At 37.9% G+C, this 22,198-nt stretch overlaps 1 protein-coding gene and 1 pseudogene across 3 annotated transcripts in view; both read left to right on the top strand.

Moving 5' to 3' along the window:
* Positions 1-217: 217 nt before the first annotated feature.
* On the top strand, positions 218-21,334 carry LOC117284609 (annotated as a pseudogene).
* The window catches only part of Iqcm (IQ motif containing M), a 503,902-nt gene continuing 497,070 nt past the window's right edge, over positions 15,367-22,198 (top strand). For all 3 annotated transcript variants that reach the window (XM_010632730.1, XM_010632731.1, XM_010632732.1), the window contains exon 1: positions 15,367-15,406. The gene's annotated coding sequence lies outside the window, so the exon portion shown is untranslated. The remainder of the gene's footprint in view (positions 15,407-22,198) is intronic.

The raw sequence follows: 22,198 nt of genomic DNA, 5'->3' as shown, positions 1-22,198 counted from the left end.
CTTGGGGTACCTAGAGGGTGGAAAAGTGTTTGGCTTCTGGGTTCCCATTGCCCCATTCTCTGAGGAATGGTTTTAGTTAGGTGGAGAGTACTATCGTAGTGTTAGAAGGCCCGTTCTTGCCATCTCACAAGGTGGACTCAGGGTGGTTATGGGAGCATTGTCAGGGCCTGCAGTTTGGCAGTGTGTGGAGGGGCTCAGCCCTGAGAACTCTCACAATATGTCCACTGCCACCACAACGATAGGCCAGGCAGACGAGGAGGCCACAGGAGGTGGGGACAGTAAGTAGAGTGAGGCATAGGCCTGTGCTGCAGGCAGGTCAGGGCCACTATAATGGAGACAGGTGACACCGTGTGCTGAGTGAGTTTGAGAGAGGCACATGGCTGCAGACAGCAGAGTTTCTGGGATCTCAAGCAAGTGCAGGCACCCCTGAAACCACTAACTAATGCTGGGGTTGTCAAGGCCGCAGGAAGCTTCTTCAGAGCTAGAGGTAAGTCTGAGAGTTGAGGGTACCTGAGCTGAGGGCATGGGGAGGGACTTGGAGGAAGGTTTTGGTGAGGGTTGGGAAGTAGTTTTGTGGTTTTCTTTTTTGTTTTGCTTTGTAAGACTCACATTTTGTAGGTAATAAAAGCAATGTTAACTGGGCATGGTGGCCTATGCCTAGGATCCCAGCACTCTGGGAAGCCAAGGCAGAAGGATTGTAAATTTGAGTCCAGCCTGGGCAATTTAGCAACTTAGTGAGATCCTGTCTCAAAACAAAAATCTAAAAAACACACTGGGGATGTAGCACAGTGTGAAGGCCCTGGGTTTAATCCCCAGTACTGAAAACAAATAAAAACAGAAAACATTGGCTCTCAGACAGCGTTTATATGACAGAAATGTATACCGTCCCCCAAAGACATGAACGCATGGCATTCCAAAGTGATGGAAGCTCAGAATTGCTTGTAGACATGACTTTTTTTCTTCTTTTTACAAGTATGCCTTTGTTTTTTTTTTTCTTTCAGCTCTAGGTTGAATTCAGGGCTCTGTACACGGTAGGCAAGTACTTTACCGCTGACCCATTCCCCCGGCACTCCTGGAAATGGTTCTTAAAGCTGGGGATCACTGCATCATACTCAGCTCTCTCTGTATCCTCGCTGGCTGTCCTGAACAGAATTTCCACAGCCCCTGTAGCAGACACTTCTGCCCAGTATTAGCAGGCTATTGTGGCACAAGCTTCTTACTCACCCTTCCGTAATTTGGCTGTGTTACACTGGAGGTAGTCCAAGCAGCTAAACGTACTCCAGCCAAGGCAACTCGGCTCTAATGAATTCCTCCCTTCTGAACTAACCATCGGTTTTCTCCAGCAAAGATATGCATATGTCCTCATACTACCATCCTGTCTGCTCGATACTTGATATCAGCAGGTGTCCCAAGGCCTGCCCAGCTTCCCCCTTCCAACACTTGTAATGAACAAACCCTGGACGTCCTGGGAGTCCTTTGTCTTTGTTGCCCAGAACATTTTAGATCAGCCCAAGACTCGATTTCTCTCTGTGTCTTTATTTCCTACTTTCCTATCTCTCAGATATCGTACTGGCTCATAGGAGACCAGGACTCACCTGCAAGGATCTCTGATAATGTTCCCTTTCCCCTTTCCTATACAGAGACCTCTGCCTAAAACTGAACGTTAAGAAAGCATCAAAGAAAATGGTAGCGAGGCATGACATGGTGGTACACACCTGTAATTCCAGCACTCTGGGAGGCTGAGGCAGGAGCATTACCTATCTGAGCACAGCCTGGGTAACTTAGTGGCTTAACTAGACCCTACCTCAAAACAACAGCAACAACAACCCCAAACCAACAACAAACATCTGGGGGTATAGCTCAGGGTGATGGGCTGGAGTCCAATCCTCATGATTAAAAAAAAAAAAAAAAAAAAGAAAAAGAAAGTGATGTGAAACAGTAAATCAACTGAGAAATCAAATGGAAATGATATTACTTCTTATCAAACAGCTTTTTAAACAAAGTATTAGTAATGTTGGGAATTTTTTGTTTGTTAGTTTCCTTGTGTTGAGACAGGGTCTCACTATGTAGTTGAGACTGACCTGGAACTCACTTGTAGCCCAGGCTGGTGTCCAACTCATAGTGATCCTCTTGCCTCAGCCTCCCGAGTGCTGGGATCACAGGCGTGCACCACCATGCCTGGCTGAGAGTTTTTTCTTATTAAAAAAACTCAGTTTTTAGGAGATTACTGTTTGTAAGTAGCAGATGCTTTCAGCTTTTTTCAGTCTTTACTGTCCCATGCACTAGATAGTATCATTTAGACCCATTTTGTAGATTAGAAAGGTGACATTTGGAGAAGTTAATTAATTTGACAGGGTGATTACAGCTAGTTCATGGCAGAGCCCAGGAGCTGGTCCTAAGAGAAGTAGGTCTAGTGTTTGTGTTCTTAATCACAACTCTGTCACCTTTCCAGGACTTACTCTCAACAGTCTTATTTAAAATACCCAGAAGAGACAGAAGCCACGACAATAGCTTTCAACTGTAACAATCCAACCTTTGAAGAAGAAAAACTCTTTTTGTCATCCTTGTAGAATAAGCTCATTATTTCTCCCTAGCCAGTGCCTCCCTTGCCTTCTTTTAGAAAGGAAGAACTACCAAAAAGTTTAAGCAGAGGGGACATGTGCTGTGCTTCTTGATGACCATGAGAATGTTTACTGTCTTTTTTTTTTTTTTCAGGGTGGCACTGTCTTAGAAATAGTGAAGGTCTATAGTAGATATTTGAGGCTTGCCAGCCATTTAGACTCAGTCACAAGGACTGAACTTTGCAGTTGTAAGGGGTCTCAGTATGTTTTATGTTGGCGTACCAAAATATTAGAGGGGTGCCCAGAAAAGAGCTCCGTTAGCTCCTATGGCTGGCGGCTGTGAAGCCCAAACAGCCTGGTGCTTGTGATTCATGAGCGCCCCCTTGGCTGTAGTATAAAGTGGCCCAGTACATAGGTGGTTTTGCCTTATCACAGCTTATTCTCTGGAGGACCAACACAGTTCCTTCTGAGGGGAGCGTGCATGACCCAGTTATCTTCCACTAGGCCAGACCTCTTCAAGATCTCTCCACTCTCAATATTGCCACATTGCAGATGAAGCCTCTAACACACGGTTTGTTAACATTTGTAACGGAATGAAAATAGCCCTAGACTATGCATATGCGTACATAAATGGGCAAGGCTGTATTCAAGAAACTATTTAGAAAAAACAGGTATCCTGGTGGATTAGAGGTTTTAGCCTGACCTTAGTTTGCCACCTCCCGGTCTATACTGTCAGGAATAATTTCTAAATCATTTTTTCACGATAATATTCTATGTATATTAAGTACATACTCCATGTCGGGCACTGGGCAAACACAGCATGTGTAGATTAATTTGATAAGCTGAGCCTGTACGGCAGGCAAGGACTTTGAAAATCCATGTTGGAAATGAAAATGGAAATGAAAATGTATCTCATAAGCAGAATTGGGATTTTAGAAGTTTCACTCAAAATATTACAATCTACTAGCTGGTTGAAATGAAGTTGTTAGTTTTAGTTTTGTAAGTATGCCCATGTTATTTTATTTTGATCTTGTTACTCATTCTGATATAATTGGAAACTTATCTGTTACCATTTCAGTTATTTATACTGCTTTTGGAGTCTGTAGGATTTTTTTTTTCTTTCCTTGCAGTTTCTGCCAATGGGCTTGATATTTCTATCTTTCATCTTTAAATTTAAATAAAATTCATGATTGCTCATTTTGCATCTGATGCTAAACATGTAGTCATTAATATTTATACAAGATCCCTGGTTTATAATATATCTGTTTATGACTACAAATATAAAAGGTCTAATGACTGCAGAACACTTAAGAGCAACATCTAAGAGCTCATGAGTTAAGTGCTTTTGCAACCACTTGACAAAAGTGTAGTGGAAGATACAGAGACAAGACCACTTCTCTCTACAACAGAGGACTGAAGACAAAAGCCCCCTGGGAATGAGAGGTTTTCTTTTTGCTCTTCTCAAGTATGCACGTGCCAGCTGAGAAAACTGGAACAGATTAAATAGAACTGTGTAATTTCAGGGGCAAGAATGACATCTTTTGTGAGAATCTTTGGTCTTTTCTTTCACCAAACATAGTGACCTCAAATTTAACTCCTGGTGAATTTCTATAGGCACAGTGATATCATGAATCAAGCAAGCCTTGGAAGTCATTAGGAAATAATTTTTATACACAAATATTTCCTTTTGAATTAACGTTTACTTAATAACAGAAACTTGACCCTCCAATATAAAACATCTAAGACAAAGTCATTGTTTTTAAATTAAAGAATTTGCAAGGTCTTCATATAGATTGCTATTTTAAAACTGATTTTATGGCTTTTTTTTTAGAGTGCAGGAAAGTTAAACTAAAGGTTTCAAGAAATACAGTAAAATATCTTACTGTGCCAAATATTCTTGGGGGTAGCTGTGTTAGCTTTTCATTAACATAACAAATACTTGAGACAACTGACTAAGATAAAGGGTTGGTTGTGGTTCACGATTTCAGGGGTTCCAGTTAATGGTCACTTGGCCGTATTGTTTTGGGACTGTGGTAGAAACTCCACTGCAAGAGTACATGGTTGAGGAAAACTCATGGCTGGGATGTGAAAAAAGAGGATGAGGAAGGGTTCCATTCTAGCCTTTGAAGGCACAGGTCTGATGACAGCAGACCTCTCATCTAGACCTCACCTCTTAGAAAGATTCCATTACCTTTCGATAGCGTGAAACTGGGGACTGATCTTTTAACACGCGGGTATTTGTGGGACATTTAAGATATGAATTATAGCAATAACTTTCAAGTACAGTTGTGCCTTGGTACTCAGTTGCTTTGAAATTCCTGGAGTTTGGTACAATATTTGATGCATTTTGATGCCCCCAAAAACCTATGAACAAGAAGTATCTGGGTACCATTGGAGTGTTTTTGTTTTCTAGTAAAAGCAAACAAGAGAAAACCTAAGGCACAGAGTATAGAATTTTACTTAAGGCTAAGTCTTGGAAAGGGACAGAAATGCTGACCAACTCTATGTTTCTTGAATGATTTTTAGTTTCTTGTACAACTGGAGTAAACAAATAGCTAATACAGAAAAATAAGTCATTTTAGGTAGACATTTCTGGCATTTTCCCCTCTGGTTTACCTTTACAATCAATTAGAACACATCTTGAGCATTATGGAAGTTTATTAAGCCATTTTAGCCTTTGAATTTATCCAAATAATATTTTACCTTATTGTCTTTAAAGCTGGGACTACAAATGTGTGTCACGTAGCCAGTTTATTTACTTGTTAGCCATTTTCAATGAAGCAGGGAGAGTGTTGATTGCTAATACAAAGGTCTATCTGCTCACCACTTTGTAATAAGAATTTGCGGACAAATCCAGTCACGTGATCTGTATTTGGTAGCACAAATAGAAGATCCTGGCCTCTAAAGACTCCCCATCCAGGTCTGAATCTATACCTACTATACTGCTTAGACATGCCTCACTTTGGGGTGGTAGTCTCTGTTTGACATATGGATAAAGCAAACTACATTGTAGCCTTCACTGAATTCATTACATGCAAAGAATTTACTCCAGGTTTCTTAAAATTAATGTTTGCATCATCATAAGAAGGTACTAGCAAGAGAATATTTTGAGTCAGTCTTTTCTTTCGATGGCAACAGTAATTCTACTAGACGTTGACATGCTGTGCACGCGCGCACGCACACACACACACACACACACACATATGGAATTCCATATACATAGAGGAGAGAGGAGGAGAGCCAAGGGAGAGAGAAATTGAAGAAAGAGGTGGACAGGTAGATTGGGAGGGCCTCCAGCAAATAATTAGGGAGAAAGATGTGTGCAGACAAGAAAGAGCATTGAGCCTTCCAGAGTGGGAAGAAATTCACTGAATTTGAGACTAGAGTTCAAAAAGGGGGAAATGAAGCCTTGGATGAGAAAGTAGAAGGCAGATGGCAGAGGATTTGTATGCCAAATTAAGTAGTTTTGATTTTTATCATAAGGACAATGGAAAGCCAGGGCATGCAATGAATAGATTAAATACAGACTATCTACCAGAGATCTATTTTCATGATACAAAGGTTTTTAATTATTTTTTCAGTTTACAAATGACTTACTGGAGAATAACTAATCCAGATGTAATAAGGGCATCAAAGTGATGTTATTTTCTAAATGTGTGTTTGTGGAATGATACTAAGAAGATATTTGGTTCAGAACCTGATAGCCAGGAAAAAAAAAATCTATGAGTATTAGATTTGGGGGGCAGGAGAGAGAAGAATTCATTTCTAATTTCAATTTAAGTTAGCTAGTGACCACAATGAGTTTTATTAGCATTTGAGTAAATAAAGAATCTTACCCCTAACTTAGTGTGCAGATTTGGAGAACAGTCTCAGTTCTGCAGAAAGCTGCTGGTGGTTCAATTTTTGTTCTGCTGATGGAACAATCTGTCCCTGTTAGGGTGTCTTGCTACCTCGACAAAACAGAAAGATTGCAAGCTGTACAATTGGGAAACCAGAGAAGTCAAGCTGTCCTGATGTTTTTAGTTTAGCCTTTGAATCGTCAACTTAGCCATAAACTGAGACATATTTAACACAGGAGGAGGTCTATATTGCTGCCCCCAAAATGTGGAATGCTTATTACTTTTTCCAGATTTAATTAAACATGATTGTTTTATGCAGGATGATGCAAGTGTGGCCAATGAATCAGAAGATGACTAAAAGAATACCATGGTGCTTTTTGATGTAAACCCAAAGAGTTTACATAACAGAGTGGGATCTGGCAATAACTCCTGTCAATGTTCAACTTTTAAAGGGCAAGTCCTAAAGTTTGACTCCTGTGTACTGCCATTCATGTAAATGCTCAATAAATGAAGAAATTAATAGTAAATTCAACTTAATACTTGCCCTTGAAGCTACTGGACAAAATTCTTTGCATCAGCTCATAAGCTGAATCTAGTATGTTATGCATGTTGCCATCAGACTTTGAAAAGTGGGAAATTCTAAAATTGAAAAGTAGAAAAAATATTCTTTTCAGGGTTGTTTTGGACATGGATACAGCAAAAGTACTATTTGAAAGACTTAAAAATAATGTGAAGTATTTGGCACAATATTTTGAGATGCTTGGTTAAACTCAAAAGATTTCTGTGAATTTTCACATTAAAAATCAAATTCTTTTCCAATGAGACTTTGGGGGAAAATTATCTTGATCACATGGGGTCTGGTAATAATACCATTCATTCAATGTGTTTTATTCCCTGTTTTCATAAGTACTAATTTTGATTCTGAGAAAATTAAGAAAAGCAGTGTGATAAAGGAAATTTTCCTTTCATGCAAAAAAATATAAAAAGCTTTAATAATTTTTTTGATTTAGTTTTGGTGTACAAGTGTGAAGAAATTTTGGGATCCATATATTTTGCTTTTTTGTTTTGGATAGGAAGGGGTAGTAGTTAGGCCATCAATGGGACTTTCCACAATACAGTATGATAGTTCTTTCTATATGATTATTAAAAATAATAGGTGAAATCTCTATTCTTGGACTAGGACAAAGACATTGTAAGTATAAAAGTTTCAGGGTAGAAACATTATAATAGGGTACTTTAAAACTGTCTTAAAATAAAGTGTGAAGGAATTGGCCATAGAAGAAACAAATGTCTTACAAGATTGACAAATTTCTAGAAGAAGAATGGGAAGATGGAAGGGACTTTTTGGTGAGAAATGGGTGTTCAGAATTAGGCACATTTTCTGAGGAAAGAGGGAAAAGCTATATAGGTGAAGATTTGCTTTATTATTTATGCTTATTCACTTTCATCTTAAAAGTGGATAGCTTTTACGTCCTACCAGCTATTTGTAATTGAGGAAAATTTCCAATGATTATAATTTTATAATTAATTAATAATTAATTTACTCCATCATGGGGATGAACAGTAGTAGTCAGAAAATCCCAACAGTGTGTTTGTAAGAGTCTTCTCCAAACTGAAACAGTTTGATTTCTGTACTGTAATGAATTAATAATAATTGATTCTACAGTTGTCATTTTCCATATAGGCAAGTCTAATTACTTTTCGTCATTTGCATTGTTTTCTACTGAGTTCTCAGGGTTTGAACATATTCTGTCTCATTTGGTTCTTTCCCTATTTCTCCAGCTTCTCACTGTTTTCAATGTGCAGTTTGTGCAATAAATGCTAAACTTTTGCGCCTTGGTTATTTTTCTCTCAATGTTGAGGCAAAATACCTGACACCCAAAGTTAATGGAGGAAAGATTTATTTGGTTCACAGCTCCTAGAGGTTTTAGTTTGAGGTGGCTAGCTCCAAGGCAGGGTGGCATATGGTAGAAGGGCATTGCAGAGGAGAAAGAGTTGAATGCAGGCAGACAGCTTCTGTCTGCCTCTCTTGTATTCTATCTAGGCTACCAGGATTAGGGTGTGTGCCACATCAATCAGGGCTGATTGAGCAGTCACACACCCTTGATTCTAGCACCCTTAATCTTTGCATTGTGCCATGGATCGTTTGCATGTTCTAGATCCAGCCACCTCTGAAAAGGCCCCACCTACAACCATATGAGGCTTTGAGGGGACACCTAACAAAAGCCATAGCATTCTTAGTGAATGCTAATGTGAACATGATCTTTACCATCTTTCAAATCTTCCAGACTCATCTGTAATATGAAGGGATGGACCGAAACAGTGGAATGTCATAGATTGTTCTATGGCAGAGTGTGGGAGGGGGAGTTGAGTGCAGAAGTGTGCTCAGAGATACTCCTTATAGGGAAATGGGAAGACACCATAGGGCGGAGGTAGGAGCTGGCCTGCAACAGATAACAAATGAGACCCCTAGTCACTTCTCCAGGAAGCCAGGAAGATAGAAGGTCCCACAGAATTGTCTCAAGTTGAAGAGGAGTCAGTCAGCCCTTTGTCTCCTTATCAGCCAGCTGTCCCTTGTGGGTACCTCCCGAAGGGGGAATAGCTTTGGGTAAATGCTTATTTTCTGTGGCCTTGCCTCACAGGCATTTACCTATCATAAGTGAATTATAGTCCCAGAGACTGTGATTGAGTGTGCTGTCCCTAAGGAGGGGATTTGGGGAAAGCATCAGTTTGAGCTATTGGGCAGGGCAATTCTTTGTTATGTGGAGGCAACCAGGCATGACAGGGCCTCTAGCATTCCTGGTCCCCTTCCACATTACCAAACAACCCTGAGACCTGGTTGAGAATCACTGGCTATCAGTGGGCTAAATGATGATTGCTCACTGGTATCTACCTTGGCTCTAATATTGTTCCTGGGCAAGTGAGTGTATTGCAGATTAGAGAACCTTCCAAGGAAAGCTAGAAACAATATGACAGGTGAATGACTCTATCGGGATTCAAATAAGGCCATGCTGATCCCAGTTGAATGTAGTTCTATGGCATTACTGTGCCAAAAGGCTTGCGGATTTTCAAGGGTGTTGCTTTGCATCACCCTGTGCAGCAGTTGGACCAATTTATATTTTCACTAGCCATCTAGCAATAATATGTTCTTTCTTTTATCTGCATTAATCTTGAATCTCTGCAAATTTCACTGATATTGTAGGTAAGGTGAGAAGGCAGGTAAAGAAGTGGGGCTTGTGAGACGCAAGCTGTGCTGCTGGCCTATTTTTATCCAGGTTTCAGTGACCACTTGGAAAACACAAGATAGAGCCAGAAAAAGGAAGCAGGAGAACTGGCACTTTACAATTTATATTTAAGAAAAGACAGAGCATGTAAAACAGATAAGTAATTATTAGGAAGGATATGAAAATGTTTTAAATTTTGACTGTAATTCATACTCTCTTGGAGGTAACCTTTAATGAGTTTAGAGTAGATCAACTCTATCATTTTAATATCTATCAACAGTTGAAAAAAAAAATCTGGTGTTAGCTTAGTCTTGTTCCTTGGGCCAGCTGGTGCTGGGTTTGGCAGCTTCTCTGGAGAAAGACTCAATGAATGTGGAGACTAAAATAAACTTATTTTGAGACTGAGTACTTCCAGAACATGATTGGAGACTTAAAAAATTAATTCCCAAAATATCTAGCTTCATCTATGAACAGAAGAACTTGTCTTCCATGTTTACAAATTCTTGATGGGGTTAATTTCAAGATCCTTTATTTCCCCATTTATTTCTTTTTCTGTAGTTGTAATTTGCCCAGTAAATAATTAATCTGTCATTCCATTTCAGTGTCAGTAGACACTATCGTATTTTCTATATTACTATAAAATGAGTCAGCCAATCAGCAGCATGTGTCACATACTAACATTGAATTATTCGTGTTACTTTAAAAACGGATACCAGGTACCAGGGATCAAACTCAGGACCTTACGTGGCAGGCTGTGGCAACACTGAGCTAAATCCCTAGCTCCAGAACAATATTCTTGTATAAAAACAGATTTGTTTTTGTAATTAATGCTTATGAACCTATTAAAAAGACATATTTTAATCTAAATTTTTAAAATAATTACATAAGAAGTTCAAATAATTATAGGGGCAAAATGCATTTACTAAAGAAAAATTAGGAACTAGAAAACAAAAGAAACAAAAATATTTATAGACAATTGTGTTAACTTTGACATATTTTTTCAAGTTCTTTTAGTTATACATTTTCACTTAAAAATGTAGCATGGAGATCACATTATGAAGTTGTAATATAGTATTACGCTATAAATAATTATGCCCTAAACGTTAAATCAAATAATATATCATGGAGAAATAACCATCTCCTTTTTATGAACAAATTAATTGTATTCCATAAAATGGAAACATAATTTGACCAATAAATTGAGGGATACTTATGTTGTTTAAAAGATTTCATTGTTTTAAGTAATTTTCCCTTTAGTACCTTGGTAACAGCTCAATGAATGCTTGTTAGATTAGTTCCTTAGAAACATTCCTCGCAGAATTACTGTGTTGCAAGGTACATATATTTTGAACTTGATATAAATTGTCAGATTTCTTTTCAGAAAAATTGTACCAATTTATATTTTCCAACCATGAAGTGCTCCACCCATTCTAGCTATGGGCATTAACAGATTAATTTTTTAACAGGTAAAAATCATCAGATTTTTGTTTTGTTATTTTTTGATCATTAAGGAGCTTGAACATTTTCATTTTAGTCACTGGCTATTCACACTTATTTTATGAATCATGTCTGTGTACTTTATCTTTTTATTTTTCATTGCTGGAGATTGAACCGCAGGGCTCCACTGTGCTAGGCAAGGACCATATCACTGAGCTCTATTCTCACTCCTTTTTTTTTTTCACTCCTTTTAAAGAAATTTATTTGTATTCAAGGTCTTACTAAGTTACCCATGCTGGCCTTGAACTTGTGATCCTGCTGCCTCAGCCTCCTGAGTAGCTGGGTTTAAAAGTGTGTGGCCATACCTGGCTCTGGGTTCTGGTTTTTAAAAATACAAAAACAAAAATCATGGTGTTCTTTTTAAAAGATTGATTTAAATATATTTGATAGTGATTAAACTTACTAATCCTTTATCATATATATTGCAAATATGTTTTAATGATTTCTTCTTTTAACTTTGCTTACAGGACTATTTTTTTCAAGCAGAAGTTATTTTAAATGTCAAATCTTTAAATATGTTTCTGTATGATTTCTGGATTTTAGGTCATGTTTAGAACTGTCTCAAGATAAATATTCTAATTTAAAAACTGTGCTATTGGATATTTATTCATAAAATTTTATTTCCTGTGGGTTTATTTCTTGTGTGTTATGGTACAAAGCAGGATGTCTCCCAAATGGAGGGCTATTTTCCCAGTTGTATTTATTTTATAATGCATTGTTTTGTTTTTGTTTGAAATTATCCTTTAATCTTCTGATCTTCACTATCTATAGATGCTTCTGGAATTTTCGTTTTCCTCAATTAATATTTATATTTGAAATGGATCAGAGGATGACTTCATAATTTAGCCTCCTTTGAGAATTATTCTAGTCTCCATACTATTTCAAAATACAGGACTCATTACGGGGAGAACCCACTCTATGCCCATTACTTCTTGAGCTTGTTTTGGTTCTCATACACCACCAAGCTCCATGCCTGTCATTTGCTGGCTATAACCTGGAAAAACTCCTTAGTATCTTTGATCTCTGGTTCCTCCACATAGAATGAGAATACTAAGGGATAATAGGAGAACCATCGCAACTGGGTTGTTGTGTCTGATATATTAGCTGCTATTTATTATTAAAATCTTGAGTTTTCCAACAAACTCATTTCTCACCCAGCAGTCAGGAAGCATGATCGTGGTTAGTCTCTGGACTTTCTTCAGAGTACATGGTTAGCAAGGTATGTGGGGTGCCTGGCCCTCTGTTTTTGGTCTTTATCATCTATTATAGATACCTTTATTGAAGGTTTCATCAGAGCTAACTTTCTTGCATACCATATGTTTTAGGCTCTTAACATACTTGATCCCACATAAACTTGCTGGAAGATAGAGTTTAGATTCTGTGTTTTATGACATAAAACCAAACTAAGTATCAATCTATCAAAGAAACGCCAACAAGAAAAGAAAACCAGAGACTCTGAGTCTATAGTAAGTTTAAAGTTGCATATCCAGGGAGAATCCTGGTCAGGATTTGAATTCAGGCTTTTGATGAAATTCTTTAAATAGTGAAACTTTTCAACATTTTATTCTGTGGGTACTTGGTCTTTTGTCTAAGGACAAATGGTACCTAAACATTAAAAAATTATTTTATAGGGGCCAGGGATTTAGCTCAGTGGTTCTGTCACCTGCCTCACAAGCTCAAGGTCCTGAGTTTGATTGCTGGTACCAAAAAAAAAAATTATTTTATCATTTCTCTTTTATTTGAAAGTTGAGAGCCAAGTTTCAAAGCACTTAAATGCCAAGATGGAAGTTTGGTAACCATACTTTTACTTCGTGATTATTGTTTTAACAAGTTATTTACTATATCATGCATTCTTTAAGGGATTTGCTCTACTTCCCAATAATTTTTGAAAAGTCTAAAAAGTTAATCAGTGTCTTTAACTATTTCCCTTTTTGGAATCATTTGTGGCTGTCGCAGTCAAGCCTTTCCCAACTGGCAAAGAGCAAAATGGATCTATTTATAGAACAGAATGTTTGAAAGCTTCTCTAAGTTTATTACAACCTTGTTATATTTCTTCTTGCTTAATTACCAGTTTGATGGGGTGGATTGAGAAATTGCCAGAAAGAAGAGATAGAATAATTGTTAAAAGGTGAAAACTCAGAGGCTGCATTTGGACCAATCCAGGTTTCTAGCCAGCTTTGCATTTTCAGAAAGATCTCCAATCATTTAAGTCTTGCCTTTTAAAGTTTTCTTATCCACTGCTTTGTTCTGTAGATATCATATATTTACAGTTTTCTTGCTAAATTGTAGTGTCAAAAGTCCCAGCCAAAAAAAAAAAAAAATCTAAATCAGCAGGGCATGGTGACACATGCCTATAATCCCAGCACTTGGGAGGCTGAGGCAGGAGGATCGCTGAGTTGGAGGCCAGTCTGGGCTACATAGTGAGTTCCACGTCAGTCTCAACTACATAATGAGACCCTATCTCAAAAAACAAAACAAAAAAGGTCCCCAGATAAATGCATACATTTTCATTCAGAAGTCCCAAATTCTTGAAATCTTTTTTTCATGTGTCTCAGAATGACATAATATTGAAAAGTTACAAGTTAGTGTTATTGATGATTGTGACCAAGGTCAGAGAGAATACATTGCTTTTTCTAGTGGTTGCATGGTTATCAGGCCTTTGATGATAAATCTGTACCCACTGAAAATGCAGTTAAATTACCTTGGTGATTTTGATTTATTAGCCTTGCAGTGGACAAGGTTGCCCATTTGTTAGTGCTAGTTTTATATTTGAATAGCTTGGAAGCATATAAATTTGAAGCATAGCTTAAAGTTGTTTTAGCTATTTCATATTTCATCAAAGGCATCTGATCTGAGAACTTCAATTTCTGATATTTTTATTGTGATGCTGCAATTTTATTATAGTGAGAGTATCTGATTTGCATTTTAGAGCACCTCTCTTCTTGAAAAGGTTTGTGTTTTCAAAGAACTGTCAGAACTCTACTAACAACACGAAAATTAGTAGTGCACAATCAATTGTATTTGGGGAGTAAAAAGTTAAATGCTTTAAAAAGAGGATATTGAAGAAATAGTAGTTTATAAAATGTATTGTTTTGCTTTTCTTTAAACTTTTGTTTGAAATAGACATATGACCCTGAAGAACTTTATTAAAAATTATTCTTAATTTTAATCAGAAGAGGACTCATACAGCATTGCTTTGGAATGGCAGATGAAAGGAAGAGACCACAATGAGAGATTAATGACTATGGTCTCTTAAGTGCCAAAATGTAGAATCAATTCCAAAGTTAAATTGACTATTTGAGCGGTTATGTGTCAGCCCAAGCATTCCTTACTCCTTTATTGCAACCTGAGGCTTAGCTCATTATTCGACACTGTGAGGTGTTGGTCACTGTAGCAGAGTTCTAAATCTCTACTCTATTGTCTTTTTGGATGAGATGAGTTTTTGTTGTCTAGGGCTGTCCTGTGCATTTTAAGCTGTTCAACATTATCCCTGGCCTCTACTCCCTGTATGCCAAGAGCACTACTATTTCCACTCGCCACAAAAATGTCTCCAGGCAGTGCCACACATCCTCAAGGGTGGTGGTTTTGGTGTTGATGATTGTGGTAAAAGCATCCCTGGTTGCATATTCCTACCTTATAATACGTTACAGGAAAGAGAGGAGAGTGACCAATGGGGCATTTTCTGGAAGACATCACAGTGTGTTTATTAAATGAGGTTCCAGTCACAGTAGTTAGTCTATTTATCACCACACTCAGTTAAGCTGAGCTAACAGTTCATAAGTTTAAGCCAGTCAGAGATGGCTGCAATGCTTCTTCAATTTTCTAGATTGGCACTGCAAATATTTGATAGTTTGGCATTTCAGTTTAGTATACCACAGAGAATGGTCAAGTTTTTCTGACGTGATCTGATGCTTTTATACATTTACAAATACTTTTGTTTTAATCATGCTGTGATTTTAACTGTGGTTTTTACATTGGTACACAATAAATATTTTAAGAAATGAGAAATGAGGAATGCTCATCTCATCAGTCATCTTTAAGTTAAAAGTAGAGCTGTTCTACCGTGAGGTGTTTTACTGTGTTCTGATTAGACTGGGTATTTCTCAAAAGGGAGCTTAGGCTGTACCTGTATTCTGTCTGGAATAAACAGCTCAAATTACTGGAGATGGTATGATAGTAACAGCAAATTATTGTCTAGTACATCACAAAGGAATATTCTCATTCTAGAATTCTTTCAATGACCAATGAAGATAGGCATATGTGAGAACTAAGAAGCAGTTACAAGGTTGGCAGTATCTAGAAACTATTTAAATTATCTGTGATTTATTTGGAATTGGTCTTAAAATTTTAAGACAATGTAAATTTGGATAATTAAAGATTAAAGGAATAAAGAAAGAATACAGGTAGAAATAATATTGAGCAACTGATATCATTATGATTTAGGGGTACTCATTTTAGTTCTAGAAGCTTTGTAGGCACTAAGGCAAAAAAGTAAAAATTAAGTAGTATTAATTGCCTTTAAAGCTTTTTGCAAGGCACATGTTTTTCTTATGTAATTTTTAAAAAAGATTTAAAAATGTGTTATGAGTTTTGGGCACATACACACATATGTATAATTTTTTTGTTTTACAATCTATGAGAATGTTAATTAGCAAGTAGCTCTTAGGGCTTTGTGCTGTATAAGAAAGAAAGCAAATGAACTCAGAATTAAGAATGTTAAGGTGGAACTAGTACGATACTGAATTTTCCATACACATCACAGTCCTCTTGGTGAGTGAATTATTTTAAGTATTACTTCATCTTCATGCACTCTGATGAATTATTTAAAAAAATGCCACCATGTTGCTTTCTTTTGGGCTACTTAAAATTTTCATTTCAGAAGTTGTAGTATTTTGCCAAATGAAATACATTATTAGTGCTGACTTGTTATGACTATTGTCAACACAGACCAATGCTGCTTTAGGAGGTCTCTCACAATGACAGAATGAAATCATGCATGTTTCAGAGAATAGGATATTCTACTGTCGTTTTCTTAAAATCAACTCCGTCAAAAACTGTGTTGTTTAAATATAGATTTCAGAGTGCTTTTGGACTCTGACAGATTTATTCTTTGTAGACTCAAGGTTGAATGTAGCATTAGAAAAACCCTAGATTTTAGCTGTATATGATTCATATTCAAAAGTGGTAACATATAAGATCTTGGTCAGCATCATTCACTTTTCAGTCTCGATAGTCTCTGTCCTTTGGATTAAATGCTAATGATGGACCCAAGAGAGATCAGAGAAATTATTCTTAGCTGTTCTTAAGGGAGATGGAACAGAGGTGAATGGTGATTTTGGAGTAACTTTTCTGGATACCTGCTTCATATTTGCTATTTATTATGAAAATGCTGTCATGGAATTTTGAAAACATTCTAAAGAAAATTATAAGTCTATTCTTTTGGAGTGACTAAATGTGAAGGTATCACCTTGCTCATTTGAGGTAACTGCCCTTAATCAAGACTTAGTTAAGATAATTAACTTGATAAAGAATGGGTTGTTTTTTCAGAACAGACTGAAAATAATTTTGGTAGTAAAAAATAATTTTCTAGAGTTGTTCCTAATATAGCTTGACTAATTATATGTTTCCAAGGGGTGGAAGTTCAGATTTCTAACATGATTTTCATTTACTTATTTATTTATTTTGGTACTAGGGATTGAACTCGGGTCCTTGCGCTTGCAAGGCAGGCCACTGAACCACTGAGCTAAATCCCCAGCCCCTCTAACATGATTTTTAACATGGAACTATCCCCATACATTATCATTTATAATGAAATTACTTGATCAATATCTGATGGAAATTTACACTTCAGTATTTCTTATTGAAAGGTCTTGTGACATTAAAAGCACAGTTCTCTGTATCTGAGAACTTTGAGTAGTGTGCATGTTTATTATGATGAGTACTAAAATACCTATAAGATGATCCATTTGATTTTCTGTCAATTTACTAAGAGAGTCTTGCTTAATGTTAGAAATGTAAAAGAATTCTGAAGACAATTTTCAGTTGCCTTCACATAGATCCTTTTCGAAGTTCTGAATCTGTTTATTCTCAATGAACTTCAGAGTTCGAGTTTTTTGGAGGTTTGCAATGAAGCATTTGGGTTCTAAATGGGTTGGTACAGGTTTTATACATTATCAGGCTGTGCTAAGATCCTGATAATTTTGGTACTTACTTTTACCTTTGTTTTTCTATGGGCTTGCGAGCTAACCAGTGGAAGTTTTTACAGGTATTCCTTATTGGGAGATGGTTCCGTTTGTTTCAGCTCAGTATAAAGATGTTTCAATTAAAACAAGATTCTGGTAATTTAAATGAAGTGAAGCAAGAGATGACATCTAAGTATTCATTTTTCAAGTAGTTCTTATATAATACTTCTTATTTTAGGTTTCTATCTGCATATCCATCTTAAATCTCCAGTTCTTGATAAACTGGTACTGCTAGTTGCTAGGCATTCTGGGGAATCTATTGTATCATTCTTGGCTTTTCCTATTGGTTATTTAAAATGAACTTTCTTGGATCTAGTAATTCAATTACTACTTGTTCACCTGCTTTACAGCTTTTAAAATTTAGCTGCCATTGTGTTACCTCCTGTCCTTCCTATTCTTGTGAGCTTATCTTTTTTTTTTAAGTGAAATTAAGTTTGTTCAATATGTTACATTACTCTAAAAAACCCTATTCATAATCAACTTTTAAAAAGGAAACCGTTGCTTTCTTTCAGAAGATAAATCTTAAGCTAGTAGTGAACCAGAATCTGGTATACAAAGTCTACTTAGCTCAGAAATGGGAATTAATTTTTGAATTAAAAGGAAAAAAAGTCAGTTGAATTTTTTGTTTGTTTGTTTGTTTGGAGTATAGACAGCACAACTAAGAAGACTTTCTTGTGTAATAATAGTCTAGGTAGCACCTTTTCCTCATATAAATTTTGAAAATTAAAAGAAAATGGAATCTTTTAATGCTGCAAAAAAGTTCACCTAGGGTTAGGTATAGTCTGAAATTTCTGCAAACAGTTGGTCTGAGCTCTGAAATATTAAGGTAGTTGGCTGAAAAGCAGGGTGAATTTGTTGACTCTTACAACTATCACAACACAGTAAAATGCTAAAGCCTTTTTAAAAATCATGACCAGAAAGGTATGCATTTTCATCTGGGGAAGGCAAAATTTATAATTACCCAGAGAAGACTATCTACTTTAATTATGTCAATCAAACAAATGCAAATAGTAAACAGTTCTTTTCCCCTTCATTTTTATACTCGGGATAAGGCAGAAAAAAATGCACGGTCAATCAAAACAAAAAGTCAGTCATAGCTACTTCTAGCTTATTTCACCAATAATGACATGAAGCATTTTAATTATCAATATTATTCCAAAATTTTTAGATGATATATGGTTACATTTTAAGAGGATACTGTTATGCTGTTTGAGGAACTGTTTTTTTCTGTTCTGGTGTATGTGTGTGCCCGTGTGTGTATGTGTGTTATCTGGAAGGTTGAATTGAGAAAATGAACTTTTTTTTTTTTTTTGGTACCGGGGATTGAACTCGGGTCCTTCCGTTTGCAAGGCAGGCCACCGAGCCGCTGAGCTAAATCCCCGGCTGAGAAGATGAACTTTAGTATGAAACTTACAGGCTCCTTTCCATTATATTCTCATTTTCATCTCTGCAATATGGGTTTATATCGTATATTTGATGTTCATTCCCATCCTCCAATTAAAAATTAAAAAATATAATTAGTACTAAAAGGGTATTTGTGGAGTCACTTCCACATGACAAAGGATTTTGTGTTCAAGGGTAGTTTTGGATTTAAGTTAAAAGAAGCATTTGTATTTCTGGGTTCACCCAGCGGAGTAATAAACCATACTTTGACTTCTGAAGACTGTTTCAAAGTTAAACGCTTTCCTTTGAGAGTCCTTCGCTTCTCCCTTGTAAAACTGCAAAAGGGCATTTCAATCAATGCTTTATTCTTCTAGTTAGTAATGGAGTCTGAGTAGTGGATACCAAGAAGGATAATTTTAGGCAGCCTCAGAAGGCTCTTCTATCAAAATATGTCTCCCTGATGAAGCTTACTTGTATGCTTCTCTTCATTTTTTGGAACTCTTTAAAACTCTGAACTCCAGCCCACCCAGCCTTTCTATCGTCAGTCCCAGCAGGCTGCAGGGCAGGGAACACGGGCGGCCACAGTGCATGCGCATGCGTAGCTGCTTCTGCGCACAGCCCTGCTGCGCAGGTCAGGAAGCGCCGCCTGGTGGCGAGCACCAGCTGGAAGCGCAGCCACAGAGGCCTCCCAGGTGCTGTGCAGTTTGAAAAGATTGTAAACAAAGGGGAAAAGGAAGTTTGGAAAGCTGAGTACCTGGCGCGGTGAAAGGCTTTAACAGTGAGGACGACACGTGGGAGCCCGAGCAGCACTGGGTGAACAGTGAGATCAACCATGACTTCAGGTGCCACGGAGAAGCAGAAAGAGCGCGCTGACTGGAACCAGTGGGACCTCACCCAACAATGTCAGTAAGTGGATTTCCAGGTCTGCCAACATCCGCTTCTCCGAGACTCCCCTGAGGCGCTAGTTAGTGGTCAGCAAGGTCCACGAGTCCCAAAACTGTGGCTGGTGACCAACCAGAAGTTTACGAAAAACACAGACCCATTCTGTCCAGCAGGAAGAACATGGACCTTGCAGAGTCAAGTACCAAGATCCTTGTCCCACGAGGACCATTAAGAGCAGGACGGCTTTCCCAGTGTGAGCCCTGGGAAACGACCTCCTGAAACAGGGTCTAGAGGACAAGGTGGCGTCAGAAGCGGCAGCAGTGGAACTAATGGGAGTTTTATTGGGCCTTGGTGCCGAGCGAGCCAGGATGAGGAACAGGCCCCGAATGCATCCCTCAACTGCTCAGGTGCCAGGCTGTGGCCAGCGGTGCATCTCTGTTCATAGTTGTGCTAACAGCCGATGGACACGCGGACGTCTATTACAGGAGTGACAGCCAGGGAAAGGAAGTGTATTGATGACAGAAGAGACCAGCCTTTTGACAAGTAGTTACATTTCAGTGTGAGGCAAACGGAGTACATACACGGGACATGTACAGAGCTATTGTTCTGAAGCAAGATGGCCTCACCCATGTTTTGTAATCCACAAAAGCATCAGAGAAGAGAATCCAGAGGTAATGGCAGAAGTCCAGGTGCTCTGAACATGGCTGCTGCCGGTGACAACAAGCTGGTGCTGCTCAGCTCAGTTGGCAGTGACTTCTCCTGTGGTGTCTATTTCATATGTCGAATCACAAATGACAGGAAAAGAGGAAGCAATACAATGGTAAGGCTATCAAAAACTTCAGAATATTTTTATTTAGTTTAAGAATCCTATTACTGTAAGAGTAAAGGGCCCAGCTCTCGAACTAAAAGTATCCCCATTGCCTCTTTGTGATGTGGTTTGGACTAATGGAAAGGCTTAGTTTCAAATACCATATACTACATTTGGTAGAACTGTTCTTCCCAAGATTTGGGAGGAGTATCTGCAAATAAAATATTGCGAAGGGGATGGAAGGTGATGGAGCAGGATGCAACCTGCAAGGGCCTGGCTTCACAGGTGTTTTGGCCAGGTTCTTATGGCTTATATTACTAACCCTCATATGCCCAAAGTAATTTTGAAGTAATTGGATCATGGGTATGTGATGCTGGAGCATGGGTGTGTGATATTGAATTAGTCTACTGATTGGTTTAGCATAGTTCAGGGTGTAGGTGATGGACTTACTAAAGGGGGGAGACCCACCCACCCTAGGTGTGGGTGGCACTAACCAATAGGCTTGCACTCTGGATGGAATAAAAAAAACCAAGGAAGTCTAGCTTCTTTCTGTGTCCTATAACATGAACTGTTTCTCCTCTGCCATGCTGCCCTGCCTTGGAACCAACCATGTATTGAAACTTTTACAAGCTGTGAGCCAAAATAAACCCTTGACTTGTGGGTGTTGGGTATTTTGTCTCAACAGTGAGAAAGTAAGTAAAACAGGTAACTTTACCCAGGAAGTCATGGTTCAATCAATTGTGCTGGAGGAGTCTAAGGCCTTGGGATGCTGTAACATGAAGCAGGAGCTGAGCAGGCCAATGAGAGGGAGTGCAAGGTGCTGAAGCAGATCTGGGGCTTGGGCCTGAGCATGGACTCCATGTTAAAGTACTTGCAAAGGAAAATTGATGACGTTTGATTGGCAGCTATATATAGATAGCACTAGAACTTATTTGAACAGGACATCGGTGGCTCCCAGTTGGCATAGTCCATCCCCTAGTCTGAAACACATTCATCTGTAGTTCATCCTTGGAAGCAGGAATAGAGCATCCAAACTTCTTTTTTTAAGTCCCATATCTTTAAAATAAATAACTACAGGGCCAGGGATTTAGCTCATTGGTCCCACTGCCTGCCTCACAAGTGCAAGTCCCAAGATCAATCCCCGGTACAAAAAAAAAAAAAGTGAAAAAAGTAAATAACTACAAAGCTCCTTTTTACTAACATCATTATTTTATACTTATATGAATACAATTATAGTTTTATAGAAGCATAATGGTAAGCAACAGACTGCTTGTGGAAGCTCTGATTTTTCTGTACTGTATAAAAAAAAATTACATTTGACTCATTTGGGTGAAAGAAAAGTCAGGAATCCTGTTTCTTTTCCTCAGTTTTTCCCAGTAAAGAGGAGTAGCCAGCCTCACCACACCTCCCCCCAAAATAGATACAAAGATGTCTGGGACGGTTTCCTTAGTCTCCAAGTGGGGAGGTGCAGGTACTTCAGAGATGGAGAATTCTAAATCAAAATTAAAACTTTAGGAAAGATCTTTCTGATGAACAGTCTCAGTAAGCACTTTTAGGTTCCATGCTGATAGCAGTGGGTTTTCCCTTTTTTTCCTAATATATCCAGTTCGAACCCAGTGAACTTGCAGAAACTACTGTCTCTAGAAGAAAGTATATTTTGTTTGAAGAATTAGTGAATCACTGACTAAATTAAGTATGAACCTCTAAATTATAAGTTAGTAGATTTTAAATAGTTTTTGTGACTCTTTTAAAAAATAACTCC

Source organism: Fukomys damarensis, unplaced genomic scaffold (assembly GCF_012274545.1).
Source record: "Fukomys damarensis isolate Sample0158 unplaced genomic scaffold, DMR_v1.0_HiC HiC_scaffold_38, whole genome shotgun sequence".
Lineage (NCBI taxonomy): Eukaryota > Metazoa > Chordata > Mammalia > Rodentia > Bathyergidae > Fukomys > Fukomys damarensis.
The sequence above is the reverse complement of the archived record's forward strand: the minus strand, read 5'-3'. Positions and strand labels throughout refer to the sequence as shown.